We start from the raw sequence: 17,616 nt of genomic DNA on the forward strand, positions 1-17,616 counted from the left end.
GTTTTTTTTTTGCCTTTTATGGAAATTAGTGAAGGCATCGCATCAAAGGTGCGCACCTCGCTGCCCACCTTGGTGTGCTCCGAGGTGCCCACCACGGTGCGCAACGCCGGTGCGAACCCGGGAGCGCCCCGATGTGTGCTCCAAGGTGCGGCGTGCACGAAGTCGGACCCCGGTTTGCCCCGGGTGCGCACCTCGCGTGCACCTTGGTGCGCACACCTTGGCTGGGTTGCGCGGCCTGGTGGGCACCATGGTGCGCACCAAGGAGCGCTCCGAAGTGTGCTCCAAGGTGCGGCGTGCACGAAGTCGGAGCCCGGTTTGCCCCGGGTGCGCACCTTCGCCGCGGTGGGCACCATGGCGTGCACGAAGTCGGAGCCCGGTTTGCCCCGGGTGCGCACCTCGCGTGCACCTTCGCCGGGGTGGGCACCTCGGCTGGGTTGCGCGCCCTGGTGCGCACCAAGGAGCGCTCTGAAGTGTGCTCCAAGGTGCGGCGTGCACGAAGTCGGAGCCCGGTTTGCCCCGGGTGTGCACCTCGCGTGCACCTTCGCTGCGGTGGGCACCTTGGCTGGGTTGCGCGCCTTGGTGGGCACCATGCAGTGCACGAAGTCGGAGCCCGGTTTGCCCCGGGCGCGCACCTCCGCCAGGGTGGGCACCTTGGTGCGCACAACTTGCCTGGGCTGCGCACCAGGAAGGGCTCAAGATGGCACCCGCGTTCCGTTTTTTTCACTATCTTTCAGAACGGAAATTTTAAAATATCGTTTTTTTTTGCCTTTTCTGGAAATTAGTGAAGGCAGCGCATCAAAGGTGCGCAACGCTGGTGCGAACCTGGGAGCGCTCCGATGTGTGCTCCAAGGTGCGGCGTGCACGAAGTCGGACCCCGGTTTGCCCCGGGTGCGCACCTCGCGTGCACCTTGGTGCGCACACCTTGGCTGGGTTGCGCGCCCTGGTGGGCACCATGGTGCGCACCAAGGAGCGCTCCGAAGTGTGCTCCAAGGTGCGGCGTGCACGAAGTCGGAGCCCGGTTTGCCCCGGGTGCGCACCTCGCGTGCACCTTCGCCGCGGTGGGCACCATGGCGTGCACGAAGTCGGAGCCCGGTTTGCCCCGGGTGCGCACCTCGCGTGCACCTTCGCCGGGGTGGGCACCTTAGTGTGCAGACCTTGGCTGGGTTGCGCGCCCTGGTGGGCACCATGGTGCGCACCAAGGAGCGCTCCGAAGTGTGCTCCAAGGTGCGGCCTGCACGAAGTCGGAGCCCGGTTTGCCCCGGGTGTGCACCTCGGGTGGGCACCTTGGTGCGCATGCCTTGCCTGGGCTGCGCACCAGGGCGGGCTCAAGATGGCACCCGCGTTCCTTTTTTTTCACTATCTTTCAAAACGGAAATTTTAAAATCTCATTTTTTTTTGCCTTTTTCTGGAAATTAGTGAAGGCAGCGCATCAAAGGTGCGCACCTCGCTGCCCACCACGGTGCGCAACGCCGGTGGGCACCCGGGAGTGCTTCGAAGTGTGCTCCAAGGTGCTGCGTGCACGTTGTCGGAGCCCGGTTTGCCCCGGGTGTGCACCTCGCGTGCACCTTCGTCGGGGTGGGCACCTTGGCTGGGTTTGCCCCGGCTGCGCTCCGAAGCGGGGTTATTGGAGCGCCGCCTCTTTTTTTGTCGGAGCGTTTGGTGGGGTTTCTCGCATTGGCTCTTCCGAGGCCCGGTTGCCACCCTGGCGCGCACGAAGTCGGAAGTAGGGTTAATTGCCCGGGTGCGCACCTTTGCCAGGGTGGGCACCTTACCTGGGCTGCGCACCAGGGCGGGCTCAAGATGGCACGCGCGTTCCGTTTTTTTCACTATCTTTCAAAACGGAAATTTTAAAATCTCCTTTTTTTTTTGCCTTTTCTGGAAATTAGTGAAGGCAGCGCATCAAAGGTGCGCACCTCGCTGCCCACCTTGGTGTGCTCTGAGGTGCGCACCCGGGAGCGCTACGAAGTGTGCTCCAAGGTGCGGCGTGCACGTTGTCGGAGCCCGGTTTGCCCCGGGTGCGCACCTCGCCTGCACCTTGGCCGGGGTGGGCACCTTGGCTGGGTTTGCCCAGGGTGCGCTCCGAAGCGGGGTTACTGGAGCGCCCCCTCTTTTTTTGTCAGAGCGTTTGGTGGGGTTTCTCGCATTGGCTCTTCCCAGGCCCGGTTGTTGGGTGCGCTCCCACCCTGGCGCGCGCGAAGTTGGAAGTTGGGTTAATTGCCCGGGCGCGCACCTTCGCCAAGGTGGGCACCTTGGTGCGCACACCTTGGCTGGGCTGCGCACCAGGGCGGGCTCAAGATGGCACCAGCATTCCCTTTTTCTCACTATCTTTCAAAACGGAAATTTTAAAATCTCGTTTTTTTTTTGCCTTTTATGGAAATTAGTGAAGGCATCGCATCAAAGGTGCGCACCTCGCTGCCCACCTTGGTGTGCTCCGAGGTGCCCACCACGGTGCGCAACGCCGGTGCGAACCCGGGAGCGCCCCGATGTGTGCTCCAAGGTGCGGCGTGCACGAAGTCGGACCCCGGTTTGCCCCGGGTGCGCACCTCGCGTGCACCTTGGTGCGCACACCTTGGCTGGGTTGCGCGGCCTGGTGGGCACCATGGTGCGCACCAAGGAGCGCTTCGAAGTGTGCTCCAAGGTGCGGCGTGCACGAAGTCGGAGCCCGGTTTGCCCCGGGTACGCACCTCGCGTGCACCTTCGCCGGGGTGGGCACCTCGGCTGGGTTGCGCGCCCTGGTGCGCACCAAGGAGCGCTCCGAAGTGTGCTCCAAGGTGCGGCGTGCACGAAGTCGGAGCCCGGTTTGCCCCGGGTGCGCACCTTCGCCGCGGTGCGCACCATGGCGTGCACGAAGTCGGAGCCCGGTTTGCCCCGGGTGCGCACCTCGCGTGCACCTTCGGCGGGGTTGCGCGCCCTGGTGGGCACCATGGTGCGCACCAAGGAGCGCTCCGAAGTGTGCTCCAAGGTGCGGCGTGCACGAAGTCGGAGCCCGGTTTGCCCCGGGTGCGCACCTCGCGTGCACCTTCGGCGGGGTTGCGCGCCCTGGTGGGCACCATGGTGCGCACCAAGGAGCGCTCCGAAGTGTGCTCCAAGGTGCGGCGTGCACGAAGTCGGAGCCCGGTTTGCCCCGGGTGCGCACCTCGCGTGCACCTTCGCCGCGGTGGGCACCATGGCGTGCACGAAGTCGGAGCCCGGTTTGCCCCGGGTGCGCACCTCGCGTGCACCTTCGCCGGGGTGGGCACCTCGGCTGGGTTGCGCGCCCTGGTGCGCACCAAGGAGCGCTCCGAAGTGTGCTCCAAGGTGCGGCGTGCACGAAGTCGGAGCCCGGTTTGCCCCGGGTGCGCACCTCGCGTGCACCTTCGCCAGGGTGGGCACCTCGGTGCGCACACCTTCTCAATGTTTTCTTGCCTTTTCTGGAAATTGGTGAAGGCAGCGCATCAAAGGTGCGCACCTCGGTGTGCTCCGAGGTGCGAACCCGAGAGCGCTCCGAGGTGCCCACGAAGTCGAAAGTCGGGTTAATTGCATTGTTTTCCCCGGGTGCGCTCCGAGGTGCGCAACATCGGCGCGCACCAAGGAGGGCTCCGAAGTGTGCTCCAAGGTGCGCACGATGGCGTGCACCTCTGGTGCGCACGATTCGGAGCTCGGTTTGACCGGGGTGCGCACACCTTGGCTGGGTTGCGCACCTTTTGTGCGCTCCAAGGTGCGCACGAAGTCGGAGCTCGGTTTGCCCCGGGTGCGCACCTTCGCCAGGGTGCGCACCTTGATGCGCACGCCTTGGCTGGGCTGCGCACCTTGGTGGGCGCCATGGTGCGCACCTTTCGTGCGCTCCAAGGTGCGCACGAAGTCGGAGCTCGGTTTGCCCCGGGTGCGCACCTTGGTGGGCGCCATGGTGCACTCCGAGGTGCCCAAGATTGGTGCGCACCAAGGAGCGCTCCGAAGTGCGCTCCAAGGTGCGCGCGAAGTCGAAAGTTGGGTTAATTGTCCGGTTTGCCTCGGGTGCGCACCTTGCGTGCACCTTCGCCAGGGTGGGCGCCTTGGTGCGCACACCTTGGCTGGGCTGCGCACACCTTGGCACCCGCGTTTCCTTCATTTTAAATTTTTTTTTTTTACAATCTCTCAAGTGGGAAATTCTATAATCTCAACTTTTTTTGCCTTTTCAGGAAACTTTTGAATGGAGCGCATCATTGGTGCGCTCCGAAGTGTGCTCCAAAGCTCTCTCCAGCTGCGTGCACCTGCCCCGGCCGCGCACCCGGCCCCGCCCAGCTTCGCTCACCTGTCCCGGGCGTCTGGTGCGGAACCTTAGAGTAAGAAACATCACCGTGCACCTTGGCCAACGTGCGCGACTCGACCGAGCGCGCACTGGCCGAGGTGCACACCGATTTCACCTGGGTGCGCGCGCAGCACCTCGGGCGCACCGGGGTGCGCGCACAACGCCCGGGTTGCACCGTGGCCTGTGTGCTCGGGGCGCCTCGGGTGCGCGCTCGGTGTCGCCCCCGCGCGCGCGGTAGTGCGGGCAGCGCACCCCGGCCCGGCCCGGCCCCGACGAGAACGCAAACGGGCAAAAGGTTTATTCAAATAGCATTGCGACGCCCGGCGAAAAACTAAAAAAGGGTGCAACACCGGGACTTCCCGGGAGGTCACCCATCCCAGTACTACTCCGGCCCAAGCGCGCTTAACTGCGGAGTTCTGATGGGATCCGGTGCACTAACGCTGGTATGATCGCACCCGTTATGAGCTTGTCGCAGTGTGTACTTAGCAAACCGCGACCCACGTGCGAATCCACCCCGGCCACCCACCCCCGTCGAGGTGCACACCCTCCCTCGCGAAGTGCGCCCCGTTCGCCAAGTGTGAGCCCTGCCCGGGTGCGCGCACCTTGCTAGGGCGTCGGGTGTGCACCCGGCCCGGCCTACGTGCGTGCACCTGGAGGGGGCGTCGTGTGCGTGCAGTGTCCCGTCTGCAACGCGGTGCCCACACACCACCTCGGGCGCAACGACCTGCGCTCACATGTGGGCCGAGTGCACCTTGGTGCATGTTCGGGGCGCCTCGGGTGCACGCTCGATCTTGCCCCGGTGCACCAAGGCGCTCGGTTTGCCCCGGGTGCGCACTTGGTGCAAGGTGGGCACCCAAAATAGGGATCAAGCACCAAAACACAAGTTTCGGGATGCAAAATGGGACCCAAGGACCACAAATGCGTTCCAAGACCCATGATGGGTCCACGAGAACAAAAATGTGTTCCGAGACTTAATAAACAAATATTGGGTTTTAGGAGAAGAAACATGCTCTGATGCCCAAAACGAGAATCGACCCCGAAAAGGCCACAGGCCAAAAGTGGGATGCGAGACAAAAAAAAATGGGACCCGAGGACCAAAATTGGGTTCCCAGGTCGAAGACAGGGCAACCGGACAAGAAACGACCTCTAAGGCTCGAAATGAGTCCCGACGACTAAAACTTGACAAGAAGCACCCATCAGGCACCCAACTCGACACCCATGGGATGCCGACCCACCCGGGCTTCCACCTAGCACACCTTGGCACCCACCCACCCTCGCACCCAACCTCGCACCCAACTTAGCACCTTTGAACCCACATTGGCACTCACCCTGACCCTGGCACCTTGGAACCCACATTGGCACTCACCTTGACCCTGGCACCCACCTTTGCACTCACCTTGGGACCCACCCTGGCTCCCACCTCGGCACCCACCCAGACACCCACCTTGGTTCCTTGGCACCCACCTTGGATCCTTGGCACCCACCCCGACACCCACCTTGGCACGCAACTTGGCTACTTGCCACCCACCTTGGCTCCTTGACGCCCACCCCGACAACCACCCCGTGACCTACCCTGGCTAGGGTTGGTGCACACCCACCCTGGTGCCCACCTTGGCACCCACCCTATGACCCACCTTGGCACGCACCTTAGTACCCACCCCGTTACCCACCCTAGGACCCACCCCGTGACCCACCTTGGCCAGGGTGGGTGCCTTGGTGCGCACAACTTGCCTGGGCTGCACACCAGGGCGGGCTCAAGATGGCACCCGCGTTCCGTTTTTTTCACTATCTTTCAAAACGGAAATTTTAAAATCTCATTTTTTTCTTTTTTTTGCCTTTTCTGGAAATTAGTGAAGGCAGCGCATCAAAGGTGCGCAATGCTGGTGCGAACCCGGGAGCGCTCCGATGTGTGCTCCAAGGTGCGGCGTGCACGAAGTCCGAGCCCGGTTTGCCCCGGGTGCGCACCTCGCGTGCACCTTCGCCGGGGTGAGCACCTTGGCTGGGTTGCGCGCCCTGGTGCGTACCAAGGAGCGCTCTGAAGTGTGCTCCAAGGTGCGGCGTGCACGAAGTCGGAGCCCGGTTTGCCCCGGGTGTGCACCTCGGGTGCGCACCTCGCGTGCACCTTCGCTGCGGTGGGCACCTTGGCTGGGTTGCGCGCCTTGGTGGGCACCATGCAGTGCACGAAGTCGGAGCCCGGTTTGCCCCGGGCGCGCACCTCCGCCAGGGTGGGCACCTTGGTGCGCACAACTTGCCTGGGCTGCGCATCAGGAAGGGCTCAAGATGGCACCCGCGTTCCGTTTTTTTCACTATCTTTCAGAACGGAAATTTTAAAATATCGTTTTTTTTTGCCTTTTCTGGAAATTAGTGAAGGCAGCGCATCAAAGGTGCGCAACGCTGGTGCGAACCTGGGAGCGCTCCGATGTGTGCTCCAAGGTGCGGCGTGCACGAAGTCGGAGCCCGGTTTGCCTCGGGTGCGCCCTGGTGGGCACCATGGTGCGCACCAAGGAGCGCTCCGAAGTGTGCTCCAAGGTGCGGCCTGCACGAAGTCGGAGCCCGGTTTGCCCCGGGTGTGCACCTCGGGTGGGCACCTTGGTGCGCATGCCTTGCCTGGGCTGCGCACCAGGGCGGGCTCAAGATGGCACCCGCGTTCCTTTTTTTTCACTATCTTTCAAAACGGAAATTTTAAAATCTCATTTTTTTTTGCCTTTTTCTGGAAATTAGTGAAGGCAGCGCATCAAAGGTGCGCACCTCGCTGCCCACCACGGTGCGCAACGCCGGTGGGCACCCGGGAGTGCTTCGAAGTGTGCTCCAAGGTGCTGCGTGCACGTTGTCGGAGCCCGGTTTGCCCCGGGTGCGCACCTCGCGTGCACCTTCGTCGGGGTGGGCACCTTGGCTTGGTTTGCCCCGGCTGCGCTCCGAAGCGGGGTTATTGGAGCGCCGCCTCTTTTTTTGTCGGAGCGTTTGGTGGGGTTTCTCGCATTGGCTCTTCCGAGGCCCGGTTGCCACCCTGGCGCGCACGAAGTCGGAAGTAGGGTTAATTGCCCGGGTGCGCACCTTTGCCAGGGTGGCACCTTACCTGGGCTGCGCACCAGGGCGGGCTCAAGATGGCACGCGCGTTCCGTTTTTTTCACTATCTTTCAAAACGGAAATTTTAAAATCTCCTTTTTTTTTTGCCTTTTCTGGAAATTAGTGAAGGCAGCGCATCAAAGGTGCGCACCTCGCTGCCCACCTTGGTGTGCTCTGAGGTGCGCACCCGGGAGCGCTACGAAGTGTGCTCCAAGGTGCGGCGTGCACGTTGTCGGAGCCCGGTTTGCCCCGGGTGCGCACCTCGCCTGCACCTTGGCCGGGGTGGGCACCTTGGCTGGGTTTGCCCAGGGTGCGCTCCGAAGCGGGGTTACTGGAGCGCCCCCTCTTTTTTTGTCAGAGAGTTTGGTGGGGTTTCTCGCATTGGCTCTTCCCAGGCCCGGTTGTTGGGTGCGCTCCCACCCTGGCGCGCGCGAAGTTGGAAGTTGGGTTAATTGCCCGGGCGCGCACCTTCGCCAGGGTGGGCACCTTGGTGCGCAAACCTTGGCTGGGCTGCGCACCAGGGCGGGCTCAAGATGGCACCAGCATTCCCTTTTTCTCACTATCTTTCAAAACGGAAATTTTAAAATCTCGTTTTTTTTTTGCCTTTTATGGAAATTAGTGAAGGCATCGCATCAAAGGTGCGCACCTCGCTGCCCACCTTGGTGTGCTCCGAGGTGCCCACCACGGTGCGCAACGCCGGTGCGAACCCGGGAGCGCCCCGATGTGTGCTCCAAGGTGCGGCGTGCACGAAGTCGGACCCCGGTTTGCCCCGGGTGCGCACCTCGCGTGCACCTTGGTGCGCACACCTTGGCTGGGTTGCGCGGCCTGGTGGGCACCATGGTGCGCACCAAGGAGCGCTCCGAAGTGTGCTCCAAGGTGCGGCGTGCACGAAGTCGGAGCCCGGTTTGCCCCGGGTGCGCACCTTCGCCGCGGTGGGCACCATGGCGTGCACGAAGTCGGAGCCCGGTTTGCCCCGGGTGCGCACCTCGCGTGCACCTTCGCCGGGGTGGGCACCTCGGCTGGGTTGCGCGCCCTGGTGCGCACCAAGGAGCGCTCTGAAGTGTGCTCCAAGGTGCGGCGTGCACGAAGTCGGAGCCCGGTTTGCCCCGGGTGTGCACCTCGCGTGCACCTTCGCTGCGGTGGGCACCTTGGCTGGGTTGCGCGCCTTGGTGGGCACCATGCAGTGCACGAAGTCGGAGCCCGGTTTGCCCCGGGCGCGCACCTCCGCCAGGGTGGGCACCTTGGTGCGCACAACTTGCCTGGGCTGCGCACCAGGAAGGGCTCAAGATGGCACCCGCGTTCCGTTTTTTTCACTATCTTTCAGAACGGAAATTTTAAAATATCGTTTTTTTTTGCCTTTTCTGGAAATTAGTGAAGGCAGCGCATCAAAGGTGCGCAACGCTGGTGCGAACCTGGGAGCGCTCCGATGTGTGCTCCAAGGTGCGGCGTGCACGAAGTCGGACCCCGGTTTGCCCCGGGTGCGCACCTCGCGTGCACCTTGGTGCGCACACCTTGGCTGGGTTGCGCGCCCTGGTGGGCACCATGGTGCGCACCAAGGAGCGCTCCGAAGTGTGCTCCAAGGTGCGGCGTGCACGAAGTCGGAGCCCGGTTTGCCCCGGGTGCGCACCTCGCGTGCACCTTCGCCGCGGTGGGCACCATGGCGTGCACGAAGTCGGAGCCCGGTTTGCCCCGGGTGCGCACCTCGCGTGCACCTTCGCCGGGGTGGGCACCTTAGTGTGCAGACCTTGGCTGGGTTGCGCGCCCTGGTGGGCACCATGGTGCGCACCAAGGAGCGCTCCGAAGTGTGCTCCAAGGTGCGGCCTGCACGAAGTCGGAGCCCGGTTTGCCCCGGGTGTGCACCTCGGGTGGGCACCTTGGTGCGCATGCCTTGCCTGGGCTGCGCACCAGGGCGGGCTCAAGATGGCACCCGCGTTCCTTTTTTTTCACTATCTTTCAAAACGGAAATTTTAAAATCTCATTTTTTTTTGCCTTTTTCTGGAAATTAGTGAAGGCAGCGCATCAAAGGTGCGCACCTCGCTGCCCACCACGGTGCGCAACGCCGGTGGGCACCCGGGAGTGCTTCGAAGTGTGCTCCAAGGTGCTGCGTGCACGTTGTCGGAGCCCGGTTTGCCCCGGGTGCGCACCTCGCGTGCACCTTCGTCGGGGTGGGCACCTTGGCTGGGTTTGCCCCGGCTGCGCTCCGAAGCGGGGTTATTGGAGCGCCGCCTCTTTTTTTGTCGGAGCGTTTGGTGGGGTTTCTCGCATTGGCTCTTCCGAGGCCCGGTTGCCACCCTGGCGCGCACGAAGTCGGAAGTAGGGTTAATTGCCCGGGTGCGCACCTTTGCCAGGGTGGGCACCTTACCTGGGCTGCGCACCAGGGCGGGCTCAAGATGGCACGCGCGTTCCGTTTTTTTCACTATCTTTCAAAACGGAAATTTTAAAATCTCCTTTTTTTTTTGCCTTTTCTGGAAATTAGTGAAGGCAGCGCATCAAAGGTGCGCACCTCGCTGCCCACCTTGGTGTGCTCTGAGGTGCGCACCCGGGAGCGCTACGAAGTGTGCTCCAAGGTGCGGCGTGCACGTTGTCGGAGCCCGGTTTGCCCCGGGTGCGCACCTCGCCTGCACCTTGGCCGGGGTGGGCACCTTGGCTGGGTTTGCCCAGGGTGCGCTCCGAAGCGGGGTTACTGGAGCGCCCCCTCTTTTTTTGTCAGAGCGTTTGGTGGGGTTTCTCGCATTGGCTCTTCCCAGGCCCGGTTGTTGGGTGCGCTCCCACCCTGGCGCGCGCGAAGTTGGAAGTTGGGTTAATTGCCCGGGCGCGCACCTTCGCCAGGGTGGGCACCTTGGTGCGCACACCTTGGCTGGGCTGCGCACCAGGGCGGGCTCAAGATGGCACCAGCATTCCCTTTTTCTCACTATCTTTCAAAACGGAAATTTTAAAATCTCGTTTTTTTTTTGCCTTTTATGGAAATTAGTGAAGGCATCGCATCAAAGGTGCGCACCTCGCTGCCCACCTTGGTGTGCTCCGAGGTGCCCACCACGGTGCGCAACGCCGGTGCGAACCCGGGAGCGCCCCGATGTGTGCTCCAAGGTGCGGCGTGCACGAAGTCGGACCCCGGTTTGCCCCGGGTGCGCACCTCGCGTGCACCTTGGTGCGCACACCTTGGCTGGGTTGCGCGGCCTGGTGGGCACCATGGTGCGCACCAAGGAGCGCTTCGAAGTGTGCTCCAAGGTGCGGCGTGCACGAAGTCGGAGCCCGGTTTGCCCCGGGTACGCACCTCGCGTGCACCTTCGCCGGGGTGGGCACCTCGGCTGGGTTGCGCGCCCTGGTGCGCACCAAGGAGCGCTCCGAAGTGTGCTCCAAGGTGCGGCGTGCACGAAGTCGGAGCCCGGTTTGCCCCGGGTGCGCACCTTCGCCGCGGTGCGCACCATGGCGTGCACGAAGTCGGAGCCCGGTTTGCCCCGGGTGCGCACCTCGCGTGCACCTTCGGCGGGGTTGCGCGCCCTGGTGGGCACCATGGTGCGCACCAAGGAGCGCTCCGAAGTGTGCTCCAAGGTGCGGCGTGCACGAAGTCGGAGCCCGGTTTGCCCCGGGTGCGCACCTCGCGTGCACCTTCGGCGGGGTTGCGCGCCCTGGTGGGCACCATGGTGCGCACCAAGGAGCGCTCCGAAGTGTGCTCCAAGGTGCGGCGTGCACGAAGTCGGAGCCCGGTTTGCCCCGGGTGCGCACCTCGCGTGCACCTTCGCCGCGGTGGGCACCATGGCGTGCACGAAGTCGGAGCCCGGTTTGCCCCGGGTGCGCACCTCGCGTGCACCTTCGCCGGGGTGGGCACCTCGGCTGGGTTGCGCGCCCTGGTGCGCACCAAGGAGCGCTCCGAAGTGTGCTCCAAGGTGCGGCGTGCACGAAGTCGGAGCCCGGTTTGCCCCGGGTGCGCACCTCGCGTGCACCTTCGCCAGGGTGGGCACCTCGGTGCGCACACCTTCTCAATGTTTTCTTGCCTTTTCTGGAAATTGGTGAAGGCAGCGCATCAAAGGTGCGCACCTCGGTGTGCTCCGAGGTGCGAACCCGAGAGCGCTCCGAGGTGCCCACGAAGTCGAAAGTCGGGTTAATTGCATTGTTTTCCCCGGGTGCGCTCCGAGGTGCGCAACATCGGCGCGCACCAAGGAGGGCTCCGAAGTGTGCTCCAAGGTGCGCACGATGGCGTGCACCTCTGGTGCGCACGATTCGGAGCTCGGTTTGACCGGGGTGCGCACACCTTGGCTGGGTTGCGCACCTTTTGTGCGCTCCAAGGTGCGCACGAAGTCGGAGCTCGGTTTGCCCCGGGTGCGCACCTTCGCCAGGGTGCGCACCTTGATGCGCACGCCTTGGCTGGGCTGCGCACCTTGGTGGGCGCCATGGTGCGCACCTTTCGTGCGCTCCAAGGTGCGCACGAAGTCGGAGCTCGGTTTGCCCCGGGTGCGCACCTTGGTGGGCGCCATGGTGCACTCCGAGGTGCCCAAGATTGGTGCGCACCAAGGAGCGCTCCGAAGTGCGCTCCAAGGTGCGCGCGAAGTCGAAAGTTGGGTTAATTGTCCGGTTTGCCTCGGGTGCGCACCTTGCGTGCACCTTCGCCAGGGTGGGCGCCTTGGTGCGCACACCTTGGCTGGGCTGCGCACACCTTGGCACCCGCGTTTCCTTCATTTTAAATTTTTTTTTTTTACAATCTCTCAAGTGGGAAATTCTATAATCTCAACTTTTTTTGCCTTTTCAGGAAACTTTTGAATGGAGCGCATCATTGGTGCGCTCCGAAGTGTGCTCCAAAGCTCTCTCCAGCTGCGTGCACCTGCCCCGGCCGCGCACCCGGCCCCGCCCAGCTTCGCTCACCTGTCCCGGGCGTCTGGTGCGGAACCTTAGAGTAAGAAACATCACCGTGCACCTTGGCCAACGTGCGCGACTCGACCGAGCGCGCACTGGCCGAGGTGCACACCGATTTCACCTGGGTGCGCGCGCAGCACCTCGGGCGCACCGGGGTGCGCGCACAACGCCCGGGTTGCACCGTGGCCTGTGTGCTCGGGGCGCCTCGGGTGCGCGCTCGGTGTCGCCCCCGCGCGCGCGGTAGTGCGGGCAGCGCACCCCGGCCCGGCCCGGCCCCGACGAGAACGCAAACGGGCAAAAGGTTTATTCAAATAGCATTGCGACGCCCGGCGAAAAACTAAAAAAGGGTGCAACACCGGGACTTCCCGGGAGGTCACCCATCCCAGTACTACTCCGGCCCAAGCGCGCTTAACTGCGGAGTTCTGATGGGATCCGGTGCACTAACGCTGGTATGATCGCACCCGTTATGAGCTTGTCGCAGTGTGTACTTAGCAAACCGCGACCCACGTGCGAATCCACCCCGGCCACCCACCCCCGTCGAGGTGCACACCCTCCCTCGCGAAGTGCGCCCCGTTCGCCAAGTGTGAGCCCTGCCCGGGTGCGCGCACCTTGCTAGGGCGTCGGGTGTGCACCCGGCCCGACCTACGTGCGTGCACCTGGAGGGGGCGTCGTGTGCGTGCAGTGTCCCGTCTGCAACGCGGTGCCCACACACCACCTCGGGCGCAACGACCTGCGCTCACATGTGGGCCGAGTGCACCTTGGTGCATGTTCGGGGCGCCTCGGGTGCACGCTCGATCTTGCCCCGGTGCACCAAGGCGCTCGGTTTGCCCCGGGTGCGCACTTGGTGCAAGGTGGGCACCCAAAATAGGGATCAAGCACCAAAACACAAGTTTCGGGATGCAAAATGGGACCCAAGGACCACAAATGCGTTCCAAGACCCATGATGGGTCCACGAGAACAAAAATGTGTTCCGAGACTTAATAAACAAATATTGGGTTTTAGGAGAAGAAACATGCTCTGATGCCCAAAACGAGAATCGACCCCGAAAAGGCCACAGGCCAAAAGTGGGATGCGAGACAAAAAAAAATGGGACCCGAGGACCAAAATTGGGTTCCCAGGTCGAAGACAGGGCAACCGGACAAGAAACGACCTCTAAGGCTCGAAATGAGTCCCGACGACTAAAACTTGACAAGAAGCACCCATCAGGCACCCAACTCGACACCCATGGGATGCCGACCCACCCGGGCTTCCACCTAGCACACCTTGGCACCCACCCACCCTCGCACCCAACCTCGCACCCAACTTAGCACCTTTGAACCCACATTGGCACTCACCCTGACCCTGGCACCTTGGAACCCACATTGGCACTCACCTTGACCCTGGCACCCACCTTTGCACTCACCTTGGGACCCACCCTGGCTCCCACCTCGGCACCCACCCAGACACCCACCTTGGTTCCTTGGCACCCACCTTGGATCCTTGGCACCCACCCCGACACCCACCTTGGCACGCAACTTGGCTACTTGCCACCCACCTTGGCTCCTTGACGCCCACCCCGACAACCACCCCGTGACCTACCCTGGCTAGGGTTGGTGCACACCCACCCTGGTGCCCACCTTGGCACCCACCCTATGACCCACCTTGGCACGCACCTTAGTACCCACCCCGTTACCCACCCTAGGACCCACCCCGTGACCCACCTTGGCCAGGGTGGGTGCCTTGGTGCGCACAACTTGCCTGGGCTGCACACCAGGGCGGGCTCAAGATGGCACCCGCGTTCCGTTTTTTTCACTATCTTTCAAAACGGAAATTTTAAAATCTCATTTTTTTCTTTTTTTTGCCTTTTCTGGAAATTAGTGAAGGCAGCGCATCAAAGGTGCGCAATGCTGGTGCGAACCCGGGAGCGCTCCGATGTGTGCTCCAAGGTGCGGCGTGCACGAAGTCCGAGCCCGGTTTGCCCCGGGTGCGCACCTCGCGTGCACCTTCGCCGGGGTGAGCACCTTGGCTGGGTTGCGCGCCCTGGTGCGTACCAAGGAGCGCTCTGAAGTGTGCTCCAAGGTGCGGCGTGCACGAAGTCGGAGCCCGGTTTGCCCCGGGTGTGCACCTCGGGTGCGCACCTCGCGTGCACCTTCGCTGCGGTGGGCACCTTGGCTGGGTTGCGCGCCTTGGTGGGCACCATGCAGTGCACGAAGTCGGAGCCCGGTTTGCCCCGGGCGCGCACCTCCGCCAGGGTGGGCACCTTGGTGCGCACAACTTGCCTGGGCTGCGCATCAGGAAGGGCTCAAGATGGCACCCGCGTTCCGTTTTTTTCACTATCTTTCAGAACGGAAATTTTAAAATATCGTTTTTTTTTGCCTTTTCTGGAAATTAGTGAAGGCAGCGCATCAAAGGTGCGCAACGCTGGTGCGAACCTGGGAGCGCTCCGATGTGTGCTCCAAGGTGCGGCGTGCACGAAGTCGGAGCCCGGTTTGCCTCGGGTGCGCCCTGGTGGGCACCATGGTGCGCACCAAGGAGCGCTCCGAAGTGTGCTCCAAGGTGCGGCCTGCACGAAGTCGGAGCCCGGTTTGCCCCGGGTGTGCACCTCGGGTGGGCACCTTGGTGCGCATGCCTTGCCTGGGCTGCGCACCAGGGCGGGCTCAAGATGGCACCCGCGTTCCTTTTTTTTCACTATCTTTCAAAACGGAAATTTTAAAATCTCATTTTTTTTTGCCTTTTTCTGGAAATTAGTGAAGGCAGCGCATCAAAGGTGCGCACCTCGCTGCCCACCACGGTGCGCAACGCCGGTGGGCACCCGGGAGTGCTTCGAAGTGTGCTCCAAGGTGCTGCGTGCACGTTGTCGGAGCCCGGTTTGCCCCGGGTGCGCACCTCGCGTGCACCTTCGTCGGGGTGGGCACCTTGGCTTGGTTTGCCCCGGCTGCGCTCCGAAGCGGGGTTATTGGAGCGCCGCCTCTTTTTTTGTCGGAGCGTTTGGTGGGGTTTCTCGCATTGGCTCTTCCGAGGCCCGGTTGCCACCCTGGCGCGCACGAAGTCGGAAGTAGGGTTAATTGCCCGGGTGCGCACCTTTGCCAGGGTGGCACCTTACCTGGGCTGCGCACCAGGGCGGGCTCAAGATGGCACGCGCGTTCCGTTTTTTTCACTATCTTTCAAAACGGAAATTTTAAAATCTCCTTTTTTTTTTGCCTTTTCTGGAAATTAGTGAAGGCAGCGCATCAAAGGTGCGCACCTCGCTGCCCACCTTGGTGTGCTCTGAGGTGCGCACCCGGGAGCGCTACGAAGTGTGCTCCAAGGTGCGGCGTGCACGTTGTCGGAGCCCGGTTTGCCCCGGGTGCGCACCTCGCCTGCACCTTGGCCGGGGTGGGCACCTTGGCTGGGTTTGCCCAGGGTGCGCTCCGAAGCGGGGTTACTGGAGCGCCCCCTCTTTTTTTGTCAGAGAGTTTGGTGGGGTTTCTCGCATTGGCTCTTCCCAGGCCCGGTTGTTGGGTGCGCTCCCACCCTGGCGCGCGCGAAGTTGGAAGTTGGGTTAATTGCCCGGGCGCGCACCTTCGCCAGGGTGGGCACCTTGGTGCGCAAACCTTGGCTGGGCTGCGCACCAGGGCGGGCTCAAGATGGCACCAGCATTCCCTTTTTCTCACTATCTTTCAAAACGGAAATTTTAAAATCTCGTTTTTTTTTTGCCTTTTATGGAAATTAGTGAAGGCATCGCATCAAAGGTGCGCACCTCGCTGCCCACCTTGGTGTGCTCCGAGGTGCCCACCACGGTGCGCAACGCCGGTGCGAACCCGGGAGCGCCCCGATGTGTGCTCCAAGGTGCGGCGTGCACGAAGTCGGACCCCGGTTTGCCCCGGGTGCGCACCTCGCGTGCACCTTGGTGCGCACACCTTGGCTGGGTTGCGCGGCCTGGTGGGCACCATGGTGCGCACCAAGGAGCGCTCCGAAGTGTGCTCCAAGGTGCGGCGTGCACGAAGTCGGAGCCCGGTTTGCCCCGGGTGCGCACCTTCGCCGCGGTGGGCACCATGGCGTGCACGAAGTCGGAGCCCGGTTTGCCCCGGGTGCGCACCTCGCGTGCACCTTCGCCGGGGTGGGCACCTCGGCTGGGTTGCGCGCCCTGGTGCGCACCAAGGAGCGCTCTGAAGTGTGCTCCAAGGTGCGGCGTGCACGAAGTCGGAGCCCGGTTTGCCCCGGGTGTGCACCTCGCGTGCACCTTCGCTGCGGTGGGCACCTTGGCTGGGTTGCGCGCCTTGGTGGGCACCATGCAGTGCACGAAGTCGGAGCCCGGTTTGCCCCGGGCGCGCACCTCCGCCAGGGTGGGCACCTTGGTGCGCACAACTTGCCTGGGCTGCGCACCAGGAAGGGCTCAAGATGGCACCCGCGTTCCGTTTTTTTCACTATCTTTCAGAACGGAAATTTTAAAATATCGTTTTTTTTTGCCTTTTCTGGAAATTAGTGAAGGCAGCGCATCAAAGGTGCGCAACGCTGGTGCGAACCTGGGAGCGCTCCGATGTGTGCTCCAAGGTGCGGCGTGCACGAAGTCGGACCCCGGTTTGCCCCGGGTGCGCACCTCGCGTGCACCTTGGTGCGCACACCTTGGCTGGGTTGCGCGCCCTGGTGGGCACCATGGTGCGCACCAAGGAGCGCTCCGAAGTGTGCTCCAAGGTGCGGCGTGCACGAAGTCGGAGCCCGGTTTGCCCCGGGTGCGCACCTCGCGTGCACCTTCGCCGCGGTGGGCACCATGGCGTGCACGAAGTCGGAGCCCGGTTTGCCCCGGGTGCGCACCTCGCGTGCACCTTCGCCGGGGTGGGCACCTTAGTGTGCAGACCTTGGCTGGGTTGCGCGCCCTGGTGGGCACCATGGTGCGCACCAAGGAGCGCTCCGAAGTGTGCTCCAAGGTGCGGCCTGCACGAAGTCGGAGCCCGGTTTGCCCCGGGTGTGCACCTCGGGTGGGCACCTTGGTGCGCATGCCTTGCCTGGGCTGCGCACCAGGGCGGGCTCAAGATGGCACCCGCGTTCCTTTTTTTTCACTATCTTTCAAAACGGAAATTTTAAAATCTCATTTTTTTTTGCCTTTTTCTGGAAATTAGTGAAGGCAGCGCATCAAAGGTGCGCACCTCGCTGCCCACCACGGTGCGCAACGCCGGTGGGCACCCGGGAGTGCTTCGAAGTGTGCTCCAAGGTGCTGCGTGCACGTTGTCGGAGCCCGGTTTGCCCCGGGTGCGCACCTCGCGTGCACCTTCGTCGGGGTGGGCACCTTGGCTGGGTTTGCCCCGGCTGCGCTCCGAAGCGGGGTTATTGGAGCGCCGCCTCTTTTTTTGTCGGAGCGTTTGGTGGGGTTTCTCGCATTGGCTCTTCCGAGGCCCGGTTGCCACCCTGGCGCGCACGAAGTCGGAAGTAGGGTTAATTGCCCGGGTGCGCACCTTTGCCAGGGTGGGCACCTT

At 63.0% G+C, this 17,616-nt stretch overlaps 2 non-coding genes across 2 annotated transcripts; both read right to left on the bottom strand.

The window, feature by feature from the left end:
* Nucleotides 1-4,605: 4,605 nt before the first annotated feature.
* Nucleotides 4,606-4,724, bottom strand: LOC131873081 (5S ribosomal RNA). The gene has a single exon (XR_009371118.1). It is a non-coding gene; the product is annotated as a 5S ribosomal RNA (ribosomal RNA).
* Nucleotides 4,725-12,528: 7,804 nt separating this feature from the next.
* Nucleotides 12,529-12,647, bottom strand: LOC131873082 (5S ribosomal RNA). Its single transcript, XR_009371119.1, has one exon. It is a non-coding gene; the product is annotated as a 5S ribosomal RNA (ribosomal RNA).
* Between the last annotated feature and the right edge of the window lie 4,969 nt (nucleotides 12,648-17,616).

Source organism: Cryptomeria japonica, unplaced genomic scaffold, assembly GCF_030272615.1.
Source record: "Cryptomeria japonica unplaced genomic scaffold, Sugi_1.0 HiC_scaffold_1034, whole genome shotgun sequence".
In the NCBI taxonomy this organism is placed as follows: domain Eukaryota; kingdom Viridiplantae; phylum Streptophyta; class Pinopsida; order Cupressales; family Cupressaceae; genus Cryptomeria; species Cryptomeria japonica.